The sequence below is a fragment of the Cyanistes caeruleus genome, chromosome 5 (assembly GCF_971803275.1).
Source record: "Cyanistes caeruleus chromosome 5, bCyaCae1.hap1.1, whole genome shotgun sequence".
NCBI classification, from domain to species: Eukaryota; Metazoa; Chordata; class Aves; order Passeriformes; family Paridae; genus Cyanistes; species Cyanistes caeruleus.
In genome coordinates this window covers 67383417-67409051 of record NC_141705.1, presented here as the reverse complement: position 1 = coordinate 67409051, position 25635 = coordinate 67383417, and the positions used below count along the sequence as shown (strand labels likewise).

Below are 25635 nucleotides of genomic sequence, written 5' to 3'. Positions count from 1 at the left end.
CGGCGGGGCCGGGCCGGGAGCCGGAGGTTCGCGCCCGGGTCCCGCTCCGGCCGCTCGGGGCCCCGGGCACGGTCCCGCTCCGGCCGCGGGGAGCCAGGGCTCTGCCGGTGCCGGGGCGGCCCCCGGGGCCCCGAGCGGAGCCCGACGCGCCGGGCCGGGCTCTGCCCGTGGCCCCCAACGCGGGGTTCGGGCTCCGCTCCGAGCCCCAAACGCGGCTCCGCCGCCGGCCCCAGAGGCAGCTCCGAGTCGCCGGCTCTGAGCTCTCCGCGGGGCCAAAGGCGGCCCTTAGAGCTGAGAGGCTGCGACTGACGCTGCCCGAACGAGCCCGCTCTGAACACCGAAACACCGCGGCTGGGATTTACTTCAAGCCCCCCGAACGCGAGGCTCTGTGAAGCCAAATCCCCAGAAGGCGGGACTCGGTCTCTGCCTCGAGCCCCTAAAATGCACAACTTGCTCTCTGTGAGCCCGGATGCTCGCTCTGAGAGACCGGGCTTTCACGTCCCGAAATCTCAGCTCGGTTCATCGCTGTCTGCACTTGGCCAGCGCAGCCTGGCTTTGAGAGTCAATCGGCGGTACTCGGGCTCTGGAGCCTGGACTCGCTCGCTCGGACCGAAACCCCGAAACCAGGGCTCAGTCTCTGTGCCTGAAGCCCAAATCCAGGCCGGACGTGAGCCCGCTGCTGTCAGAGTCCAAAACGCAGGATTCGGTCTCTGCTTTTAAGCTCTGAGCCTGAATTTTGAGCCCCTCAAACGCGGCACTCGCCGCCTTCTGTGAAGCCCCAAAGTGATGGGGTGAGTCTGGTTCTGAGCTCCCCAAACACAGCCAAGGGTCTGTGTGAGCCACAGCTGCAGGAGCGGGGCTCAGCTCCGAGCCCCCGAAGGCAGCGCCGGCTGTCTCTGGGAGCCGCAGCAGCCCTGAAGCCCGGCCGGCAGCTCCGCACCAGCAGCAGCATCGGGAGGGGAATCGGAGCCATTTCCCTGGCTCCTGAGGCAAAGCGTATGAAGCAGGAGGCTCTGAAAATCAATCAAAACTTGCTTCTGTATCGGTTTCAGCTGGGACTTCTCATTTCTCCTACTTTCAACTCGGTTATGATCATCAGCAGTGGCTTAGGATCGGCTTCTCTCTGCACTGCGCGGCTCCGGGGCTGTCCTTAGGCACAGGGAAACCCGTCCTGCTGCTTCCCGGGGAATCCGGGCTTGGCACATCCCAATAAAACACCATCGTCAAAGCCAGGAATGCCACACGAACTTTATTTGATAAAACACGATGAGAGAGAGCCCCGAGCCGCAGACCTGGGAGCAAACAAATCCCGTAGAGCAGTCAGCTCCCGGCTTCTCTGACAGCCAGGAGTGGCCCCGGCTGTGCAGCTGCCCCAGGGGCTTCTGATCAGGAGAAGATTAAAAAAAAAAAAAGAAAAAAAAAAAAAAAGAAAAAAGAAAAATTTACAAAAAGACAGGAAAGCACCGAGGTCACGTGAGAGAAGAGGGGGGGGGAAAAAAACCCACAGCAGAAAATAAATATTAAAAAAGGGGGAATGAAAGGGGGAAAAAACAGTCAAAAGGAAAAGAGAAAAATGAAAATAAAGAGCCTAAAATAATAAAGTAGGGGTGCAGAAGAAGCGAAATGCAGATTGAACCCTTCCATGCACACAACAGGCAGCTGGGCAGGGGGTAAAGCTGATGAAGCAGCAAAACTGACCCTCAAAGCACTCTCTAAATAACTAAAAGCCAAACCAGCAAACAAAAAGCCCCAACCAAATCCCCACCCAATCCCTGCTGGATGCAGGAGCCAGTCTGAGCTGCTGGAACCCGACCGAGACAGAAATCCTGCAGGGGCCCCTCCTGTGGCACTCGGCCCAGGTGGGAAAGCCCTGCCGAGCCCCCCGGGCCTTGGGCGAGTTCCCGGTGACCTTTGGGAGCAGAGAGTGGGGCAGGGGCTGGGAATGAGCTGCTGCCATGGAAGGGCTCCCGGTGTTCCGGGAGAAACCGCTCCTCTCTCGGCTCCCAGCTCTCCTTGCCTTCCATGTGCAGCGTCTGGAGCCGGTCTGCACCTGGGGGGAAAAGGTGTGCAGGGAGCTGGGCACACCTCGGGCACGGCCTTCAGCCCAGGGCTTGCATTTCCATCTCTCCCCAATCCACTCCTCAGAGCCAATTAGGTGCCTAAATAATTAGCAATTCTAACAGAGCTGACACACAATCCCCTGGAAGGGGCAGCCCCCAGTCTGGGACACCTGCTCTGGTTCTTTTCCGGCTGTTTCCCAAGGAAAATGCTGCCCTTTCTCATAGTGCCACAGATGCCCATTTTGAGGTGATGGAAATGAGAGACAACTCAGGGAAACAGGAAAGGCTTAAGGAACTTAAGGCTTCAGCTGCACCAGCAGTGATGGAGAAAACCTACAGCTCCTTCTTGTGTTTAGGGACCGGCCAGAGCAGCAGGAGAAGCTTGGTTTCTGTTCTGTACAGGGACAATTGTGTTGTAATCCCTTTGTGCTCGTCTTCAAGTGAATGTGTCACGTGGTGGTGCCAATATTCAATGGAGGGAATAGCTCCTGCTCTTTTTCCCCTATTCAGTGCTGTCCTTACCTCAATCTGAAGTGCCGGTGCACACTGGAGGATGGAAGGATGCACACTCCAAGGATGAAAGCAGGACTCCTGAGGCAGATGGATGGCCCTGGTGCTCCAGGTCTGGGTGCACAGCACCCACGGCACTTGCTGAAAAAGATCCAGCTTTCCATTTGTCAAGCACTTTGTAAATGTTCTGCAGAGAGCTGTGGCTGTGCCTCCTCAAATATCTGGTTAATAACTACTGCGTTTTGGGGTTTTTTAAACTGTGTTTAACAGAGTTACCAACACACCTACCCACCTGTCCTCCTGCTCCTTCTTTTCCTTTTCAATGATTTTAAGCAGGTGACTTTTCCATCTCAGTATCAAGGTGACATCAGGATCTGCTTTGGCTGTTGTATTTAATGTGTTAGGAGTGACCTTCCACCTCCATTCAATTCCGTGGGATCTGCTTTCCCAGCAGGGCCATTTATGATCGCTTGTCTTGGATTTTATGTATTGCTTTCCATTGTCTATCTCAGACATTTCCATGCTTGCACTGAATAAAAAGTGGCAAGAAGTGATGGAATGTGTTGTTAGAAACACTTTTGGCGATGCCTGATTGCAGAAATGTTACTTGATGAGCCACAGGCCGTCCTGGGGGGCACTTTGGGGTGAGGAGGGGACGGTGCCCAAGGTGTGTCATCTTTGGCTCTTCTTCTCAGCAAATGGAATGAGCCCCAATGTTTTGCATAAACCAAGTACTCAGTGAGACTCAGGGGACACCTGGTCCTGGCCCCTGTAGCTGACAGGAGGCTGTAGCCAGGGAGGGATTTGTCTGTGCCCAAACAACAAGATTTTATAATCCCAGGGTGAAGGAAGCCTTGTCACTGCTCTCTGTTGCTCTTCAGCAGGACCACACAAGGCCAAACCAAACCTCAGTCCAAGGGAAAAGGACTAAGGAAGTGCAGAATCACCTTTTCTGCTTCAGGACAGCATCTGCAATAAACTGAATCAGTAAGGGTTTTAATAATTTTGGGAGCTGTTGGCTGTAGGGTGTGTGAGAGCTCTGATTTCTGTGTTCATTTAGTTGTCTTCAGAGTTATAGAAAGACTGAAGCAATGACTGCTTCAAGATTGCTGGGTCTGCCTCATTTCTGCAAAAGGCTATTAAGGTTGTGGGGCTTTTTTTAAATCTTCATTTTGTTTATGACAAACAGTGCAGCAGAAAACATCTTTCTCCTACAGGTTTATCAGTCTTTTAAGCAACTGAATCTGATACTTCATCTTTGCCCTTGCCATGAATAGGAGGCAAAACAGAGAATTTGTTTCTTTAGGATTCTTTGGGAACACCCAAAAGCATGTCTGGGGCTCACCTCGTTTTTCAAGGATCAATGACAAATGCACAAGTGTCATTTGTTTCCTGCTCTTCTATCATAAACTTCCTTTTATAATTTTTGTGTCCTGTGCCAGCAAAATTGAGTATGTCCAGAAAACAAATGCAATGCAGTGGAAGAAAAACTCCAAAGGTTGTGAAGTTAACCAGAATGTGGGATACTGGTGCTTCAGTTACACAGAACTAACAGGAACAGCAATTGACCTGACTCTTCTTTGTGCACCATTAGCTTTTCTGTAGGGAGGCAAAAGGGGCTGGAAAGGCAAGTGTCTCAAATGTAAACCTGGGAATATTCCCTGGCAATCACCATTAAGGTCAGTTCTTTTATTTTTGCCAGGACAGATGTGCAATAGTCAATGCTTGTTACTAAGAAATGTCTCTTCTTATTTAAAGCCAGAATATTCTCACTTGGCCACTGGAAGTTTCCACCCAGCACGGAAATGCAATTAAATCCAAGTGTAAGCAGTGTCCAACCCCCATGCAGGAAATGGATGTGCAAGCTTTAGGACTGCACGAGGGAAGGAGAGGGTATTTGCATCTCAGCTGGAAGAGATCCTCAGGTGGATCTTTTATTGCTGCTGTCACCCCAGCAAAGAGAGCTGCTCTGAGCAGGTTTAGTGCTGACAACACCTCAGAACAGCCCACTGCACGTACACATGAACATGTCCTCCCTTTAGGGCAATCTGGCCCTTTACCAACCTCCCAATGGCCATGAAAATAAACTGCAATGCAAATTATGCTGAAAAAAAAAAATCAAAGGATGAGAGTAAAACTCCTGTCTGTGGAATTCCTGATTTGTGCTTGCGGCCATCTGGCGTTGCTGTCCCTGGGGACAGTGACCTTCCCCTCCTCCCTCTGTCGGTGTTTCATTCCCTTACCTCTTTGGTTGCCACACTGGCATTTAAATGAGGCCTTCTGGCTTTTGACTCCTTTTTCTTTTCTTTTTCCTCTATTTCTCTCGGTGTGGAAGTGTGTTGGAACAGAAATTTCCATCACAGCAGCATATCTGCAAATAGAAACGTAACAGTGTCTCACTCAGTGTGGGCGAGCACCTTCAGCTCCAAGGAGCTGTGGAGAGCAAGAGCTTGGTCCCTTAAGGAAACACGGAGTCCCTGAGACAAGAAAATACAGACAAATGCTATGGTCAGCCCTAAGCAGGAAGATTGAAAGCCAGTGACCTAGAACCTGCCATCATCATGTTCATAATTTTAATGTAGTTATGGTGTGATAACGCAAAGTTGGAGTTTAGAGAGTTTAGACATTCTGCTGAGGCTGGTGACGTTACTCAGGGGGTTTTGTATCGGTCTGATGTGTCTGAGCAGGATCAAGAACTAAAAGGAAAATTTCACAGAAACATTTGAAGACAGATTGCTCCAAAAACTGGTGCTTCTTCCAGGGGACAAAAGATGGAACGTTTTTCTGTTGAATTCCTCTCAGAAAGCACAGCCCTACTAGCTCAGCTGTGGGAAGGGTGGATATGATACACCATGGAAAGAGACAACACCAGAAAGGTAAAAAGGTTCATCTCCCATCCTCCCCTGAACACACTCTAAGGAAAACATTTCAAACAATGGAATAGAGAAGAATTGGTTCCTGCCTCTGGAGTTCAGTTCTCCATTTCATCCAAGTGCTAATTGGGATGACTGGTGGTGCTGTGCAATCCTTATTAGAGGATACTCCCCCTTACAAAGCCACCACACATCGTGTGGCAGCAGCCTCACAACCTCTGCAAAAGGCAGGTCCAGCACAGAGCTGATCTGGAACAGGAATCACCTCTGAGCACAGGAGACAGGAGCTGCTTTATCAGCCATGCTGCCTCTGTGGGTAAATTCATGGCCTTTCTCATTGCATTGAATTGCAGTGTTGTGCAGGTCTCATTTTTGAAGAGTGACGGTGCAGACAGTGGTTTAAATGGTACAGTGTGTTTATCAACATGTGGTACTGCATTTACATCCCTGGAGTAAAAGAATTGGCACATATATAATATGTTAGAGGAGGGCAGCTGTACAATGAAGTCATACAAATATGTAAAAGTTACACTGTTCACAAAAAAAAAATAAAAAATGGAAGAACTGCCATTATTGTCAATAAATATAGAACAGGAGAATCTGCACCTCATCTGTCAACATCTAAAGGTCAGAGCATTTTCATCCTGGAAGTGCTTCCAAGATGGATCCTCTGAGGATTTACAGAAGCATGCTGAAGCAAAATGCAAGCTGTATTTGGGGTGAAAGGACAAAAGAAGGAACTAAGCCTCACCTAGTACCAGTTCTAGATCTCAGACAGATCTGGTGAAGCCCCAGTTGTGCTGCAATCCTCTTTCTGCACGGCCTGACGTGGTGCTTTGTGGCTGGCTGGGAACTGCTCCCTCTGGGCTTTGATTAAAACACTGTGCAAGGCAGCAGAGACTCTTCTCGACACTCCTGAGTTATTCCTGTTCTGCTGGAAGCTGACATTCCACTGACAACCAGCTCATACCTGCTTTATACTCGCAGCTTTTCAGTTTCTCATCTTAGGGACAAAGACCAGAGCAATGCTTCCTTTTTTTTCCCCCCCTAGTTTATGTTCTTTGTTGATTTGTGAAAACATCTCTCAGGATAGTTGATAACTTTTGGCTTTGTATTGCAGGCACAGTTTTTCTCCTGCTATCAGCTCCTCCAAAGCCTGAAAGATTAACTTTATTTTTTCCCCTCACTTGCTAACAATGTAGGTTGCCTTCCTGCTACTCACTTAGATGGCATTTCTGCCATGTTGGATAGAAAGGAATAAAAAGGGAAGAAAGCAGCAAGAGGCCCCCAAACTGCCGCTGGTTCCTATTTTAGGCACTTCACATTGCAAAGAAATCAATTCCTGTAACTCCCATCCTGGGAACACCTAAAATCTGAGGCTCATCTAAGCTCCACTGAACGAGACTTAGAGAGTGTAATTTTAATGCCCTTTTAGGATTGAGACATAGGCTGAAATGATATGAATCTAATTGTTTTCAAGTCCCCTGATGCATGAGCCTTGATTTTTCATGTGATATCAAAAAAGTTGTCATTCATCTTTACTTCTTTCTTTTGCCCTTTAGCCAATTAGACACTACAAACTTCAAATTCCAGAACTGCAGCTTTTTGCCTTAATTTAAGGTCAACAAAATTATGCTGCAGCCTCTGACTGTTTAGTAGGGGTTATTGCATGAAATGACTGACACAAGTGCTCAGGCAGAGTGAGATAAAGGCAAATCAAAGCATTCATCTGCAACTTTTCACCTTTCACAAATCATCTTGGAAAAATGCAAATCACCCCACACTGTAGCTCACTTGTCTCTCAGTTTCTGCCCCATTAAACAGCGTCGTGTCCCTTGAAGTCTCTTCCAGTTTCTTACACTTGGAAGTTCAGTTTACTGTAACAGCAATTTTCCTAAAGGTATATCAACACAGATGAATGGGCAGACCCCTAATGCATGGCTTAAAACCATCTTTTATACAATATTGCCCTCTATGGGAGCCCCAAGAGGTAACAGATCTACAACAGAAATACGGACGCTGCTGCTCTTTGGTCCTATTAAATTTTTTTGGCATAGTATCTACTTTCCTAAAACACTCCTCTTTAACATAAAAGCTTTATGCCACCAGGAGAAATCAACCTACTATCCTCTCATCATTTATTTCTTTCAAGCCTGCACTTCAAATTGTTTAACAGGTATGTCTACTACTGGTATTTGCATTTAGGTGACCATTCCAGTTCACAGAAGCCCTGCTGCTCTAAGTGTGTCAGCATTTCAGGCACACTTAAAACCAGCAAATGAACAAAACTTAGACCCAAAGTGCCACATCACTGGGATGGGTAGGCAAACAGCGTTTGGAATATTATTTCTCAAGTGCCCCAAAGTCTTCTGAGAGCAAAGATGCCACTCCAAAATATCACGGCAGGTATTTTGAAATGTAACCTGCTGAACATTAGGAAAGCAGGAAAGTAGGAATGAGCAAGATAAAGAGGTACAATGGTTAAGTACCAAGTTCTTATTCACTTGGAGTGAACTATTCCATCCATGCTTTTCTTTCCTCATTTTAATTAAGTCACCTTTGTTTTCTTTCCATGAGAAAAATATATTGTAAAAAAAAACCCCTCACTCAAAAGATGATTGGAGAGCAATCATCACTGGGCATTGTTCACCTGGAACTGCACTGCATATTCCAAACAAAAACCCAACCATTCCTTCAGCTACCATCCTGATATTTTAATGTTAGTGCTGAAGGTCTGTAAGCAATTCCTACCTCAAGAAAAGGGAATCAACAGTAGTTAGACATTAAAAGCATTGCTTTAGCTTATTAATTCTGTTCCAGCAGATGTTGTAGAGAGATTGCACATCTCTAAAGAAGCCCAGTGCAAAGTAAATATAACATCATGATCTTGATTTCCTTGTCAGACTACAGCATTTTCAAGTCTTTAGCCTCCCTTTTGCTGAACCCAGGTCTGTGTGGGTTATTTTTAATTTTGTTTTGAAGCACAGCCTAGTCACATCAGTCTAAAAATAGACCTTAGGGCATACTTCCACTTCCCATTTCAGGATTTCCCACCCTACTGGAGCATCAGCATGAAACCTCCTCCTAAAGCACTGGATAAAGCGGAAAACAAATTATAACAGGGCGACCTAAAATTTCTTTTAAAAACTTGCTAGGAGGTGAAACAAAACACTGTACAACAGGATGAATTCATTACAGTAATTCCAGAACACCGGTTTGGTGGCGCATTAGTAACCGATTTTTCACTTGGAGGGTTCCTTAAGTTTTAAATGATGGTATATAAAAAGCTCTGCTTGTGCAAGCTAACCTAGAAAAAAAGTCATCCTTAGAATGCAATGGAAGCTTGATATCTAGATGGCAAGGACAGAAGAGCAAAAAGAGAAAGAGAAATGTTCTTTGTAGTTCCTCCTTTGAAACTACCATTCCTGGTTTCACCTTTTATTCAGAAATGGATTAGAGTATTAAAAGAGTCTCTGTAGACATGTTAAAGGGGACTCCCACTGGAGCTCTGGTCTAATTAAGCTGCTTTATGAATCATTCCAGTTTGACTAACCCAAAATGTCTTTTAAAAAAATATCACTTAATACATCAAACCGAGAGTTCAAGCCCCTTTGTTTTCCATAATCAAAGAAGAAGCTCTTGGGTTTGAGATTTGTAAGCTATCACTGCACTTTATGAATGATCCTCTTTACGATAATTGCTTTGCCAGCAGCTGACCTGCACTGCTCTTTAGGAGAAGCCCCCTTTCCCCTGCCCATCTCAGCAGCCCTGCTACAGCTCAGACACGCAGCTGAGGTGACAGCAGAACGCTGGTGTTACCCAGAGACAACAGTCCCAGCCCATGGAAACCATCAGTCAGCATTTTGGTGCTGGCTTGGCTGGAGCCCATCAGGAGCTGGGGAATGTTTCTGCTAGAGCTGATGCAGGGAACAGCAGAGCACTGCCCAGCCCTGTAAGGAGCCCCTTGCTGTAAAGGAGTGCTGCACAAAGCGTGTTCCCCTTCTGATCACTCCCTCGGCCAGCCTGAACTCAGGCTGGCAGCAGATGCACAACGGGGTGACAACACTTCTGTCTGCAGCACTGGGGACCAGAGAAACCCTGTGATGGTCTCTGATGGAACACAACCCTTCTGAGTCACACAGCAAAGGATTCTCTATGTTCACGCAAAAAAGGGAAAATGGGGGCACAACCCAAGTTCCTGGATTAGTGTTTGTGACAATCTGCAATGCAGGAGGGGCAGCAGCCAGCTTTTCTGGCTGAGGCAGTTGGATGAATGGGACTTGGACCTGCTTTTGGTCTTGTTTGTGCAAGGATTTACAAAACTCGACTGACTTCTTATCAGCAGGGAAGTCACAAAAAGAGTCATGATGGAAACAGACCAAAGGGGATGCAGCTCTTACACAGTGTTACAGGTGCCAACAACAAATGACAAGAGGGCTGAGCAGAGCTGAAATCTGCTTACTGCTTCAGTCTCTTCTATGACATTGAAGCAAGGCCTAGGAAAAACCTCTTCTCTCTCTAAGCTCCACTCCTACCCCTTTGGACTTCCCAGGAGGTGTCTGCTACTTCAGGCCAAAGCAAAACCTGGGAAGGATTCTGTTAGGAGAACTGTGGGACAGAGCCCAAAAAGCTTTATGGATACACAAAGACATCATCCATCGCTCTCACACATCACGAGCCCTTGTCTCGGTGTCACACGGGAAGTGGTGACAAAGATCAGGCTGTGGATTAAGCACCAACTCATTTTTTGCTTTGATGCTATCTCAATAAGAGTACTCAAAACCCCACAGTTTATATTTTCATAGCTGAGTAAGCACTTAAGACATAAAACAGTAATGTCATTAGAGATATGTGGAGCAGCTCTAATGATAGATGTAAATGAATGTATGTTGGTTTAACAGATGTTTCCACATTAGTTTCTATCAGCACACTCTCTGAAACTAATACATCCAGAGCCATAAAGGAACAAAGCCACACTAGGATATCAAAGGTATCCTACAGAGGAATAACAGTATAAGATAAAGGTCATTACAGAACTGGTATGCACTGACCTGTTTCATGTATTCTGTGGGAATCTGTGGAGATTTGGTGGGATTTTTCTGGAATTTGGTCGAGTTTTCAGAAGATTTAGGGAATATTGTGAGACTTTCCCTGGAATTTTGTTGGATATTAGGGAGATTTTGTGGGATGCTTGTGGAACTTTGAGGGACTTTTCTGGAATTTGGTGAGATTCTGTAGAGAACTGACGAATTATCAGGGATTTTTCATGTATTCTGTGGGAATTTGTGGAGATTTGGTGGGATTTTTGTGGATTTTGGCCGTGTTTTGAGAAGACTGTGGGAATTTGGTGGGATTTCTCTGGAATTTTGTTGGATTTTGGGGAGATTTTGAGGGATGTTTGTGGAACTTGGAGGGACTTTTCTGGAATTTTGTGGGATTCTACAGAGAATTGACAAATTATCAGGGATTTTTCATGTATTTTTTGGGAATTTGTGGAGATTCTGTGGGGGTTTTGTGGAATTTGGTAGAGTTTTGGAATGATTTAGGTCATTTTGTGGGATATTTCTGGAATTTGGTGGGGCTTTTCAAGGATTTTGTGGTATTTTGAAAAGATTTAGGGAATTTGGTGGTGTTTTTCTTGAATTTTGTGGGAAACTGTGGTGATTTTATGGGGCGTTTCTGGAATTTGGTTGAGTTTTGAGAAGATTTAGGGAATTTTGTGGGATTTTTCCTGGAATTTTGTTGGATACTGGGGAGATTTTGTGGGATGTTTGTGGAACTTTGAGGGACTTTTCTGGAATTTGGTGAGATTCTGTAGAGAACTGACGAATTATCAGGGATTTTTCATGTATTTTTTGGGAATTTGTGGAGATTCTGTGGGATTTTTATAAAATTTGGTAGAGTTTTGAGGCGATTTAGGGAATTTTGTGGTGTTTTTTCTTGAATTTTGCGGGAAACTGTGCTGATTTTATGGGGCGTTTCTGGAATTTGGTCAAGTTTTCAGAAGATTTAGGGAATTTTGTGAGATTTTTCCTTGAATTTTGTTGGATATTAGGGAGATTTTGTGGGATGCTTGTGGAACTTTGGGGGACTTTTCTGGAATTTGGTGAGATTCTGTAGAGAACTGATGAATTATCAGGGATTTTTCATGTATTCTGTGTGAATTTGTGGAGATTCTGTGGGATTTTTGTGGAATTTGGTAGAGTTTTGGAATGATTTAGGTCATTTTGTGGGATGTTTCTGGAATTTGGTGGGGCTTTTCTTGAATTTTGTGGTATTTTGAAAAGATTTAGGGAATTTGGTGGTATTTTTCTAGAATTTTGTGGGCCTTTTCAAGGACTTTGTGTGGTTTGGAGGAGACTTGAAGAATTTTGAGGAAGTTTCCTTAGATTTTGTGGAAACTTGTGGAGGTTTTGTGTGATTTTTGTGGAATTTTTGTGGGATATTGAGGGGATTTAGGGATCTTAGGGGATTTTACATGTATTTTGTGGGAATTTGTGGAGATTTGGTGGGATTTTTTTCCAGAATTTGGTCGTGTTTTGAGAAGATTTAGGGAATTTGGTGGGATTTTTCTGGAATTCTGTAGGCCTTTTCAAGGACTTTGTGTGGTTTGGAGGAGACTTGAAGAATTTTGAGGAAGTTTCCTTAGATTTTGTGGAAACTTGTGGAGGTTTTGTGTGATTTTTGTGGAATTTTGTGGGATATTGAGGGGATTTAGGGATCTTGGGGGATTTTACATGTATTTTGTGGGAATTTGTGGAGATTTGGTGGGATTTTTTTCCAGAATTTGGTCGTGTTTTGAGAAGATTTAGGGAATTTGGTGGGATTTCTCTGGAATTTTGTTGGATTTTGGGGAGATTTTGAGGGATGTTTGTGGAACTTTGAGGGACTTTTCTGGAATTTTGTGGGATTCTGCAAGAATTGACAAATTATCAGGGATTTTTCATGTTTTTTTTGGGAATTTGTGGAGATTCTGTGGGGTTTTTGTGGAATTTGGTAGAGTTTTGGAATGATTTAGGTCATTTTGTGGGATGTTTCTGGAATTTGGTGGGGCTTTTCTTGAATTTTGTGGTATTTTGAAAAATTTAGGGAATTTGGTGGTATTTTTCTAGAATTTTGTGGGCTTTTTCAAGGACTTTGTGTGGTTTGGAGGAGACTTGAAGAATTTTGAGGAAGTTTTCGTAGATTTTGTGGAAACTTGTGGAGGTTTTGTGTGATTTTTGTGGAATTTTTTGGGATATTGAGGGGATTTAGGGATCTTGGGGGATTTTACATGTATTTTGTGGGAATTTGTGGAGATTTGGTGGGATTTTTTTCCAGAATTTGGTCATGTTTTGAGAAGATTTAGGGAATTTGGTGGGATTTTTCTGGAATTCTGTAGGCCTTTTCAAGGACTTTGTGTGGTTTGGAGGAGACTTGAAGAATTTTGAGGAAGTTTCCTTAGATTTTGTGGAAACTTGTGGAGGTTTTGTGTGATTTTTGTGGGATTTTTTGGATATTGAGGGGATTTAGGGATCTTGGGGGATTTTACATGTATTTTGTGGGAATTTGTGGAGATTTGGTGGGATTTTTTTCCAGAATTTGGTCGTGTTTTGAGAAGATTTAGGGAATTTGGTGGGATTTTTCTGGAATTTGGTGGGCCTTTTCAAGGACTTTGTGTGGTTTGGAGGAGAGTTGAAGAATTTTGAGGAAGTTTTCGTAGATTTTGTGGAAACTTGTGGAGGTTTTGTGTGATTTTTGTGGAATTTTTTGGGATAATGAGGGGATTTAGGGATCTTGAGGGATTTTTCATGTATTTTGTGGGAATTTGTGGAGATTTGGTGGGATTTTTTTCCAGAATTTTGTCGTGTTTTGAGAAGATTGTGGGAATTTGGTGGGATTTTTCTGGAATTTTGTGGGCCTTTTCAAGGACTTTGTGTGGTTTGGAGGAGACTTGAAGAATTTTGAGGAAGTTTCCTTAGATTTTGTGGAAACTTGTGGAGGTTTTGTGTGATTTTTGTGGAATTTTGTGGGATATTGAGGCGATTTAGGGATCTTGGGGGATTTTACATGTATTTTGTGGGAATTTGTGGAGATTTGGTGGGATTTTTTTCCAGAATTTGGTGGTGTTTTGAGAAGATTTAGGGAATTTGGTGGGATTTTTCTGGAATTCTGTAGGCCTTTTCAAGGACTTTGTGTGGTTTGGAGGAGACTTGAAGAATTTTGAGGAAGTTTCCTTAGATTTTGTGGAAACTTGTGGAGGTTTTGTGTGATTTTTGTGGAATTTTGTGGGATATTGAGGGGATTTAGGGATCTTGGGGGATTTTACATGTATTTTGTGGGAATTTGTGGAGATTTGGTGGGATTTTTTTCTAGAATTTTGTCGTGTTTTGAGAAGATTTAGGGAATTGGGTGGGATTTCTCTGGAATTTTGTTGGATTTTGGGGAGATTTTGAGGGATGTTTGTGGAACTTTGAGGGACTTTTCTGGAATTTTGTGGGATTCTGCAAGAATTGACAAATTATCAGGGATTTTTCATGTTTTTTTTGGGAATTTGTGGAGATTCTGTGGGGTTTTTGTGGAATTTGGTAGAGTTTTGGAATTATTTAGGTCATTTTGTGGGATATTTCTGGAATTTGGTGGGGCCTTTTCAAGGACTTTGTGTGGTTTGGAGGAGACTTGAAGAATTTTGAGGAATTTTTTTTGATTTTGTGGGAATTTGTGGAGGATTTGTGTGATTTTTATGGTATTTTGTGGGATATTGAGGGATTTAGGGATCTTGGGGGATTTTACATGTATTTTGTGGGAATTTGTGGAGATTTGGTGGGATTTTTTTCTAGAATTTGGTCCTGTTTTGAGAAGATTTAGGGAATTTGGTGGGATTTCTCTGGAATTTTGTTGGATTTTGGGGAGATTTTGAGGGATGTTTGTGGAACTTTGAGGGACTTTTCTGGAATTTTGTGGGATTCTGCAGAGAATTGACAAATTATCAGGGATTTTTCATGTATTTTTTGGGAATTTGTGGAGATTCTGTGGGGTTTTTGTGGAATTTGGTAGAGTTTTGGAATGATTTAGGTCATTTTGTGGGATATTTCTGGAATTTGGTGGGGCTTTTCAAGAATTTTGTGGTATTTTGAAAAGATTTAGGGAATTTGGTGGTGTTTTTCTTGAATTTTGTGGTGATTTTATGGGGCGTTTCTGGAATTTGGTTGAGTTTTCAGAAGATTTAGGGATTTTTGTGGGATTTTGGTGGGATTTTCTGGGAATCGGTGGAGATTTTGTGGGACATTCCTGTGAATTGGTAGGGTTTTGAAATGATTTAGGGAATTTTGTGGGACTTCTCTGGAATTTGGTGGGATTTTTCTGGAATTCTGTGGGATTCAGAACAGACTTAAAGAATTATGAGGAATTTGTTTTAGATTTTGTGGGAATTTGTGGAGATTCTGTGGGATGTTTCTGGAATTTGGTGGGCCTTTTCAAGGACTTTGTGTGGTTTGGAGGAGACTTGAAGAATTTTGAGGAAGTTTCCTTAGATTTTGTGGAAACTTGTGGAGGATTTGTGTGATTTTTGAGGAATTTTGTAGGAAATTTTGGAGATTTAGGGATCTTGAGGGATTTTTCATGTATTTTGTGTGAATTTGTGGAGATTCTGTGGGATTTTTGTGGAATTTGGTAGAGTTTTGGAATGATTTACGTCATTTAGTGGGATGTTTCTGGAATTTGGTGGGGCTTTTCTTGAATTTTGTGGTATTTTGAAAAGATTTAGGGAATTTGGTGGTATTTTTCTAGAATTTTGTGGGCCTTTTCAAGGACTTTGTGTGGTTTGGAGGAGACTTGAAGAATTTTGAGGAAGTTTCCTTAGATTTTGTGGAAACTTGTGGAGATTTTGTGTGATTTTTGTGGAATTTTGTGGGATATTGAGGGGATTTAGGGATCTTGGGGGATTTTACATGTATTTTGTGGGAATTTGTGGAGATTTGGTGGGATTTTTTTCTAGAATTTTGTCGTGTTTTGAGAAGATTTAGGGAATTTGGTGGGATTTCTCTGGAATTTTGTTGGATTTTGGGGAGATTTTGAGGGATGTTTGTGGAACTTTGAGGGACTTTTCTGGAATTTGGTGAGATTCTGTAGAGAACTGACGAATTATCAGGGATTTTTCATGTATTTTTTGGTAATTTGTGGAGATTCTGTGGGATTTTTATAAAATTCGGTAGAGTTTTGAGGCGATTTAGTGAATTTTGTGGTGTTTTTTCTTGAATTTTGCGGGAAACTGTGCTGATTTTATGGGGCGTTTCTGGAATTTGGTCAAGTTTTCAGAAGATTTAGGGAATTTTGTGAGATTTTTCTGGAATTTTGTTGGATATTAGGGAGATTTTGTGGGATGCTTGTGGAACTTTGGGGGACTTTTCTGGAATTTGGTGAGATTCTGTAGAGAACTGACGAATTATCAGGGATTTTTCATGTATTCTGTGTGAGTTTGTGGAGATTCTGTGGGATTTTTGTGGAATTTGGTAGAGTTTTGGAATGATTTAGGTCATTTTGTGGGATGTTTCTGGAATTTGGTGGGGCTTTTCTTGAATTTTGTGGTATTTTGAAAAGATTTAGGGAATTTGGTGGTATTTTTCTAGAATTTTGTGGGCTTTTTCAAGGACTTTGTGTGGTTTGGAGGAGACTTGAAGAATTTTGAGGAAGTTTTCGTAGATTTTGTGGAAACTTGTGGAGGTTTTGTGTGATTTTTGTGGAATTTTGTGGGATATTGAGGGGATTTAGGGATCTTGGGGGATTTTACATGTATTTTGTGGGAATTTGTGGAGATTTGGTGGGATTTTTTTCCAGAATTTGGTCGTGTTTTGAGAAGATTTAGGGAATTTGGTGGGATTTTTCTGGAATTCTGTGGGCCTTTTCAAGGACTTTGTGTGGTTTGGAGGAGACTTGAAGAATTTTGAGGAAGTTTCCTTAGATTTTGTGGAAACTTGTGGAGGTTTTGTGTGATTTTTGTGGAATTTTGTGGGATATTGAGGGGATTTAGGGATCTTGAGGGATTTTTCATGTATTTTGTGGGAATTTGTGGAGATTTGGTGGGATATTTTTCTAGAATTTGGTTGTGTTTTGAGAAGATTTAGGGAATTTGGTGGCATTTCTCTGGAATTTTGTTGGATATTGAGGACATTTTGTGGGATGTTTGTGGAACTTTGAGGGACTTTTCTGGAATTTTGTGGGATTCTGCAGAGAATTGACAAATTATCACGAATTTTTCATGTATTTTGTGTGAATTTTTGGCGATTCTGTGGGATTTTTGTGGAATTTGGTAGAGTTTTGGAATGATTTAGGTCATTTTGTGGGATGTTTCTGGAATTTGGTGGGGCTTTTCAAGGATTTTGTGGTATTTTGAAAAGATTTAGGGAATTTGGTGGTGTTTTTCTTGAATTTTGTGGGAAACTGTGGTGATTTTATGGGGCGTTTCTGGAATTTGGTTGAGTTTTGAGAAGATTTAGGGAATTTTGTGGGATTTTTCCTGGAATTTTGTTGGATACTGGGGAGATTTTGTGGGATGTTTGTGGAACTTTGAGGGACTTTTCTGGAATTTGGTGAGATTCTGTAGAGAACTGACGAATTATCAGGGATTTTTCATGTATTCTGTGGGAATTTGTGGAGATTCTGTGGGATTTTTATAAAATTTGGTAGAGTTTTGAGGCGATTTAGGGAATTTTGTGGTGTTTTTTCTTGAATTTTGCGGGAAACTGTGCTGATTTTATGGGGCGTTTCTGGAATTTGGTCAAGTTTTCAGAAGATTTAGGGAATTTTGTGAGATTTTTCCCGGAATTTTGTTGGATATTAGGGAGATTTTGTGGGATGCTTGTGGAACTTTGGGGGACTTTTCTGGAATTTGGTGAGATTCTGTAGAGAACTGATGAATTATCAGGGATTTTTCATGTATTCTGTGTGAATTTGTGGAGATTCTGTGGGATTTTTGTGGAATTTGGTAGAGTTTTGGAATGATTTAGGTCATTTTGTGGGATGTTTCTGGAATTTGGTGGGGCTTTTCTTGAATTTTGTGGTATTTTGAAAAGATTTAGGGAATTTGGTGGTATTTTTCTAGAATTTTGTGGGCCTTTTCAAGGACTTTGTGTGGTTTGGAGGAGACTTGAAGAATTTTGAGGAAGTTTCCTTAGATTTTGTGGAAACTTGTGGAGGTTTTGTGTGATTTTTGTGGAATTTTTGTGGGATATTGAGGGGATTTAGGGATCTTGGGGGATTTTACATGTATTTTGTGGGAATTTGTGGAGATTTGGTGGGATTTTTTTCCAGAATTTTGTCGTGTTTTGAGAAGATTGTGGGAATTTGGTGGGATTTTTCTGGAATTCTGTAGGCCTTTTCAAGGACTTTGTGTGGTTTGGAGGAGACTTGAAGAATTTTGAGGAAGTTTTCGTAGATTTTGTGGAAACTTGTGGAGGTTTTGTGTGATTTTTGTGGAATTTTGTGGGATATTGAGGGGATTTAGGGATCTTGGGGGATTTTACATGTATTTTGTGGGAATTTGTGGAGATTTGGTGGGATTTTTTTCTAGAATTTGGTCGTGTTTTGAGAAGATTTAGGGAATTTGGTGGGATTTCTCTGGAATTTTGTTGGATTTTGGGGAGATTTTGAGGGATGTTTGTGGAACTTTGAGGGACTTTTCTGGAATTTTGTGGGATTCTGCAGAGAATTGACAAATTATCAGGGATTTTTCATGTATTTTTTGGGAATTTGTGGAGATTCTGTGGGGTTTTTGTGGAATTTGGTAGAGTTTTGGAATGATTTAGGTCATTTTGTGGGATATTTCTGGAATTTGGTGGGGCTTTTCAAGAATTTTGTGGTATTTTGAAAAGATTTAGGGAATTTGGTGGTGTTTTTCTTGAATTTTGTGGTGATTTTATGGGGCGTTTCTGGAATTTGGTTGAGTTTTCAGAAGATTTAGGGATTTTTGTGGGATTTTGGTGGGATTTTCTGGGAATCGGTGGAGATTTTGTGGGACATTCCTGTGAATTGGTAGGGTTTTGAAATGATTTAGGGAATTTTGTGGGACTTCTCTGGAATTTGGTGGGATTTTTCTGGAATTCTGTGGGATTCAGAACAGACTTGAAGAATTATGAGGAATTTGTTTTAGATTTTGTGGGAATTTGTGGAGATTCTGTGGGATGTTTCTGGAATTTGGTGGGCCTTTTCAAGGACTTTGTGTGGTTTTGAGGAGACTTGAAGAATTTTGAGGAAGTTTTCTTAGATTTTGTGGAAACTTGTGGAGGATTTGTGTGATTTTTGAGGAATTTTGTAGGAAATTTTGGAGATTTAGGGATCTTGAGGGATTTTTCATGTATTTTGTGTGAATTTGTGGAGATTCTGTGGGGTTTTTGTGGAATTTGGTAGAGTTTTGGAATGATTTAGGTCATTTTGTGGGATGTTTCTGGAATTTGGTGGGGCTTTTCTTGAATTTTGTGGTATTTTGAAAAGATTTAGGGAATTTGGTGGTATTTTTCTAGAATTTTGTGGGCCTTTTCAAGGACTTTGTGTGGTTTGGAGGAGACTTGAAGAATTTTGAGGAAGTTTCCTTAGATTTTGTGGAAACTTGTGGAGGTTTTGTGTGATTTTTGTGGGATTTTTTGGATATTGAGGGGATTTAGGGATCTTGGGGGATTTTACATGTATTTTGTGGGAATTTGTGGAGATTTGGTGGGATTTTTTTCCAGAATTTGGTGGTGTTTTAGAAGATTTAGGGAATTTGGTGGGATTTTTCTGGAATTCTGTAGGCCTTTTCAAGGACTTTGTGTGGTTTGGAGGAGACTTGAAGAATTTTGAGGAAGTTTCCTTAGATTTTGTGGAAACTTGTGGAGGTTTTGTGTGATTTTTGTGGAATTTTATGGGATATTGAGGGGATTTAGGGATCTTGGGGGATTTTACATGTATTTTGTGGGAATTTGTGGAGATTTGGTGGGATTTTTTTCCAGAATTTTGTCATGTTTTGAGAAGATTGTGGGAATTTGGTGGGATTTTTCTGGAATTCTGTAGGCCTTTTCAAGGACTTTGTGTGGTTTGGAGGAGACTTGAAGAATTTTGAGGAAGTTTCCTTAGATTTTGTGGAAACTTGTGGAGGTTTTGTGTGATTTTTGTGGAATTTTGTGGGATATTGAGGGGATTTAGGGATCTTGGGGGATTTTACATGTATTTTGTGGGAATTTGTGGAGATTTGGTGGGATTTTTTTCCAGAATTTGGTGGTGTTTTGAGAAGATTTAGGGAATTTGGTGGGATTTTTCTGGAATTCTGTAGGCCTTTTCAAGGACTTTGTGTGGTTTGGAGGAGACTTGAAGAATTTTGAGGAAGTTTCCTTAGATTTTGTGGAAACTTGTGGAGGTTTTGTGTGATTTTTGTGGAATTTTGTGGGATATTGAGGGGATTTAGGGATCTTGGGGGATTTTACATGTATTTTGTGGGAATTTGTGGAGATTTGGTGGGATTTTTTTCTAGAATTTTGTCGTGTTTTGAGAAGATTTAGGGAATTTGGTGGGATTTCTCTGGAATTTTGTTGGATTTTGGGGAGATTTTGAGGGATGTTTGTGGAACTTTGAGGGACTTTTCTGGAATTTTGTGGGATTCTGCAGAGAATTGACAAATTATCAGGGATTTTTCATGTATTTTTTGGGAATTTGTGGAGATTCTGTGGGGTTTTTGTGGAATTTGGTAGAGTTTTGGAATGATTTAGGTCATTTTGTGGGATGTTTCTGGAATTTGGTGGGGCTTTTCTTGAATTTTGTGGTATTTTGAAAAGATTTAGGGAATTTGGTGGTATTTTTCTAGAATTTTGTGGGCCTTTTCAAGGACTTTGTGTGGTTTGGAGGAGACTTGAAGAATTTTGAGGAAGTTTTCGTAGATTTTGTGGAAACTTGTGGAGGTTTTGTGTGATTTTTGTGGAATTTTGTGGGATATTGAGGGGATTTAGGCATCTTGGGGGATTTTACATGTATTTTGTGGGAATTTGTGGAGATTTGGTGGGATTTTTTTCCAGAATTTGGTCGTGTTTTGAGAAGATTTAGGGAATTTGGTGGGATTTTTCTGGAATTCTGTGGGCCTTTTCAAGGACTTTGTGTGGTTTGGAGGAGAGTTGAAGAATTTTGAGGAAGTTTCCTTAGATTTTGTGGAAACTTGTGGAGGTTTTGTGTGATTTTCGTGGAATTTTTTGGGATATTGAGGGGATTTAGGGATCTTGGGGGATTTTACATGTATTTTGTGGGAATTTGTGGAGATTTGGTGGGATTTTTTTCCAGAATTTGGTCGTGTTTTGAGAAGATTTAGGGAATTTGGTGGGATTTTTCTGGAATTCTGTGGGCCTTTTCAAGGACTTTGTGTGGTTTGGAGGAGACTTGAAGAATTTTGAGGAAGTTTTCGTAGATTTTGTGGAAACTTGTGGAGGTTTTGTGTGATTTTTGTGGAATTTTGTGGGATATTGAGGGGATTTAGGGATCTTGAGGGATTTTTCATGTATTTTGTGGGAATTTGTGGAGATTTGGTGGGATATTTTTCTAGAATTTGGTTGTGTTTTGAGAAGATTTAGGGAATTTGGTCGCATTTCTCTGGAATTTTGTTGGATATTGAGGACATTTTGTGGGATGTTTGTGGAACTTTGAGGGACTTTTCTGGAATTTTGTGGGATTCTGCAGAGAATTGACAAATTATCAGGGATTTTTCATGTATTTTGTGTGAATTTGTGGAGATTCTGTGGGGTTTTTGTGGAATTTGGTAGAGTTTTGGAATGATTTAGGTCATTTTGTGGGATATTTCTGGAATTTGGTGGGGCTTTTCAAGGATTTTGTGGTATTTTGAAAAGATTTAGGGAATTTGGTGGTGTTTTTCTAGAATTTTGTGGGCTTTTTCAAGGACTTTGTGTGGTTTGGAGGAGACTTGAAGAATTTTGAGGAAGTTTCCTTAGATTTTGTGGAAACTTGTGGAGGTTTTGTGTGATTTTTGTGGAATTTTGTGGGATATTGAGGGGATTTAGGGATCTTGGGGGATTTTACATGTATTTTGTGGGAATTTGTGGAGATTTGGTGGGATTTTTTTCCAAATTTGGTCGTGTTTTGAGAAGATTTAGGGAATTTGGTGGGATTTTTCTGGAATTCTGTGGGCCTTTTCAAGGACTTTGTGTGGTTTGGAGGAGACTTGAAGAATTTTGAGGAAGTTTTCGTAGATTTTGTGGAAACTTGTGGAGGTTTTGTGTGATTTTTGTGGAATTTTGTGGGATATTGAGGGGATTTAGGGATCTTGAGGGATTTTTCATGTATTTTGTGGGAATTTGTGGAGATTTGGTGGGATATTTTTCTAGAATTTGGTTGTGTTTTGAGAAGATTTAGGGAATTTGGTGGCATTTCTCTGGAATTTTGTTGGATATTGAGGACATTTTGTGGGATGTTTGTGGAACTTTGAGGGACTTTTCTGGAATTTTGTGGGATTCTGCAGAGAATTGACAAATTATCAGGGATTTTTCATGTATTTTGTGGGAATTTGTGGAGATTCTGTGGGGTTTTTGTGGAATTTGGTAGAGTTTTGGAATGATTTAGGTCATTTTGTGGGATGTTTCTGGAATTTGGTGGGGCTTTTCAAGGATTTTGTGGTATTTTGAAAAGATTTAGGGAATTTGGTGGTGTTTTTCTTGAATTTTGTGGGAAACTGTGGTGATTTTATGGGGCGTTTCTGGAATTTGGTTGAGTTTTGAGAAGATTTAGGGAATTTTGTGGGATTTTTCCTGGAATTTTGTTGGATACTGGGGAGATTTTGTGGGATGTTTGTGGAACTTTGAGGGACTTTTCTGGAATTTGGTGAGATTCTGTAGAGAACTGACGAATTATCAGGGATTTTTCATGTATTCTGTGGGAATTTGTGGAGATTCTGTGGGATTTTTATAAAATTTTGTAGAGTTTTGAGGCGATTTTGGGAATTTTGTGGTGTTTTTTCTTGAATTTTGCGGGAAACTGTGCTGATTTTATGGGGCGTTTCTGGAATTTGGTCAAGTTTTCAGAAGATTTAGGGAATTTTGTGAGATTTTTCCTGGAATTTTGTTGGATATTAGGGAGATTTTGTGGGATGCTTGTGGAACTTTGAGGGACTTTTCTGGAATTTGGTGAGATTCTGTAGAGAACTGACGAATTATCAGGGATTTTTCATGTATTCTGTGTGAATTTGTGGAGATTCTGTGGGATTTTTGTGGAATTTGGTAGAGTTTTGGAATGATTTAGGTCATTTTGTGGGATGTTTCTGGAATTTGGTGGGGCTTTTCTTGAATTTTGTGGTATTTTGAAAAGATTTAGGGAATTTGGTGGTATTTTTCTAGAATTTTGTGGGCCTTTTCAAGGACTTTGTGTGGTTTGGAGGAGACTTGAAGAATTTTGAGGAAGTTTCCTTAGATTTTGTGGAAACTTGTGGAGGTTTTGTGTGATTTTTGTGGAATTTTGTGGGATATTGAGGGGATTTAGGGATCTTGGGGGATTTTACATGTATTTTGTGGGAATTTGTGGAGATTTGGTGTGATTTTTTTCCAGAATTTTGTCGTGTTTTGAGAAGATTTAGGGAATTTGGTGGGATTTTTCTGGAATTCTGTAGGCCTTTTCAAGGACTTTGTGTGGTTTGGAGGAGACTTGAAGAATTTTGAGGAAGTTTCCTTAGATTTTGTGGAAACTTGTGGAGGTTTTGTGTGATTTTTGTGGAATTTTTTGGGATATTGAGGGGATTTAGGGATCTTGGGGGATTTTACATGTATTTTGTGGGAATTTGTGGAGATTTGGTGGGATATTTTTCTAGAATTTGGTCGTGTTTTGAGAAGATTTAGGGAATTTGGTGGGATTTCTCTGGAATTTTGTTGGATTTTGGGGAGATTTTGAGGGATGTTTGTGGAACTTTGAGGGACTTTTCTGGAATTTTGTGGGATTCTGCAGAGAATTGACAAATTATCAGGGATTTTTCATGTATTTTTTGGGAATTTGTGGAGATTCTGTGGGGTTTTTGTGGAATTTGGTAGAGTTTTGGAATGATTTAGGTCATTTTGTGGGATATTTCTGGAATTTGGTGGGGCTTTTCTTGAATTTTGTGGTATTTTGAAAAGATTTAGGGAATTTGGTGGTGTTTTTCTTGAATTTTGTGGTGATTTTATGGGGCGTTTCTGGAATTTGGTTGAGTTTTCAGAAGATTTAGGGATTTTTGTGGGATTTTGGTGGGATTTTCTGGGAATCGGTGGAGATTTTGTGGGACATTCCTGTGAATTGGTAGGGTTTTGAAATGATTTAGGGAATTTTGTGGGACTTCTCTGGAATTTGGTGGGATTTTTCTGGAATTCTGTGGGATTCAGAACAGACTTGAAGAATTATGAGGAATTTGTTTTAGATTTTGTGGGAATTTGTGGAGATTCTGTGGGATGTTTCTGGAATTTGGTGGGCCTTTTCAAGGACTTTGTGTGGTTTGGAGGAGACTTGAAGAATTTTGAGGAAGTTTTCTTAGATTTTGTGGAAACTTGTGGAGGATTTGTGTGATTTTTGAGGAATTTTGTAGGAAATTTTGGAGATTTAGGGATCTTGAGGGATTTTTCATGTATTTTGTGTGAATTTGTGGAGATTCTGTGGGGTTTTTGTGGAATTTGGTAGAGTTTTGGAATGATTTAGGTCATTTTGTGGGATGTTTCTGGAATTTGGTGGGGCTTTTCTTGAATTTTGTGGTATTTTGAAAAGATTTAGGGAATTTGGTGGTATTTTTCTAGAATTTTGTGGGCCTTTTCAAGGACTTTGTGTGGTTTGGAGGAGACTTGAAGAATTTTGAGGAAGTTTCCTTAGATTTTGTGGAAACTTGTGGAGGTTTTGTGTGATTTTTGTGGGATTTTTTGGATATTGAGGGGATTTAGGGATCTTGGGGGATTTTACATGTATTTTGTGGGAATTTGTGGAGATTTGGTGGGATTTTTTTCCAGAATTTTGTCATGTTTTGAGAAGATTGTGGGAATTTGGTGGGATTTTTCTGGAATTCTGTAGGCCTTTTCAAGGACTTTGTGTGGTTTGGAGGAGACTTGAAGAATTTTGAGGAAGTTTCCTTAGATTTTGTGGAAACTTGTGGAGGTTTTGTGTGATTTTTGTGGAATTTTTTGGGATATTGAGGGGATTTAGGGATCTTGGGGGATTTTACATGTATTTTGTGGGAATTTGTGGAGATTTGGTGGGATTTTTTTCCAGAATTTGGTGGTGTTTTGAGAAGATTTAGGGAATTTGGTGGGATTTTTCTGGAATTCTGTAGGCCTTTTCAAGGACTTTGTGTGGTTTGGAGGAGACTTGAAGAATTTTGAGGAAGTTTCCTTAGATTTTGTGGAAACTTGTGGAGGTTTTGTGTGATTTTTGTGGAATTTTGTGGGATATTGAGGGGATTTAGGGATCTTGGGGGATTTTACATGTATTTTGTGGGAATTTGTGGAGATTTGGTGGGATTTTTTTCTAGAATTTTGTCGTGTTTTGAGAAGATTTAGGGAATTTGGTGGGATTTCTCTGGAATTTTGTTGGATTTTGGGGAGATTTTGAGGGATGATTGTGGAACTTTGAGGGACTTTTCTGGAATTTTGTGGGATTCTGCAGAGAATTGACAAATTATCAGGGATTTTTCATGTATTTTTTGGGAATTTGTTGAGATTCTGTGGGGTTTTTGTGGAATTAGGTAGAGTTTTGGAATGATTTAGGTCATTTTGTGGGATGTTTCTGGAATTTGGTGGGGCTTTTCTTGAATTTTGTGGTATTTTGAAAAGATTTAGGGAATTTGGTGGTATTTTTCTAGAATTTTGTGGGCCTTTTCAAGGACTTTGTGTGGTTTGGAGGAGACTTGAAGAATTTTGAGGAAGTTTCCTTAGATTTTGTGGAAACTTGTGGAGGTTTTGTGTGATTTTTGTGGAATTTTTGTGGGATATTGAGGGGATTTAGGGATCTTGGGGGATTTTACATGTATTTTGTGGGAATTTGTGGAGATTTGGTGGGATTTTTTTCCAGAATTTTGTCGTGTTTTGAGAAGATTGTGGGAATTTGGTGGGATTTTTCTGGAATTCTGTAGGCCTTTTCAAGGACTTTGTGTGGTTTGGAGGAGACTTGAAGAATTTTGAGGAAGTTTCCTTAGATTTTGTGGAAACTTGTGGAGGTTTTGTGTGATTTTTGTGGAATTTTGTGGG

At 41.1% G+C, this 25635-nt stretch overlaps 1 long non-coding RNA gene across 2 annotated transcripts; it reads right to left on the bottom strand.

Moving 5' to 3' along the window:
• Nucleotides 1-1236: 1236 nt before the first annotated feature.
• LOC147653210 (uncharacterized) lies at nucleotides 1237-6178 on the bottom strand. Of its 2 annotated transcripts, XR_015287107.1 has the most exons (3): nucleotides 4814-6178; nucleotides 2583-3099; nucleotides 1237-2050 (listed from the first exon to the last, which is right to left on the bottom strand). It is a non-coding gene; the product is annotated as an uncharacterized LOC147653210 (long non-coding RNA). The 2 variants fall into 2 exon arrangements; XR_015287106.1 differs by having other exon boundaries at nucleotides 1237-3099.
• Nucleotides 6179-25635: the final 19457 nt, after the last annotated feature.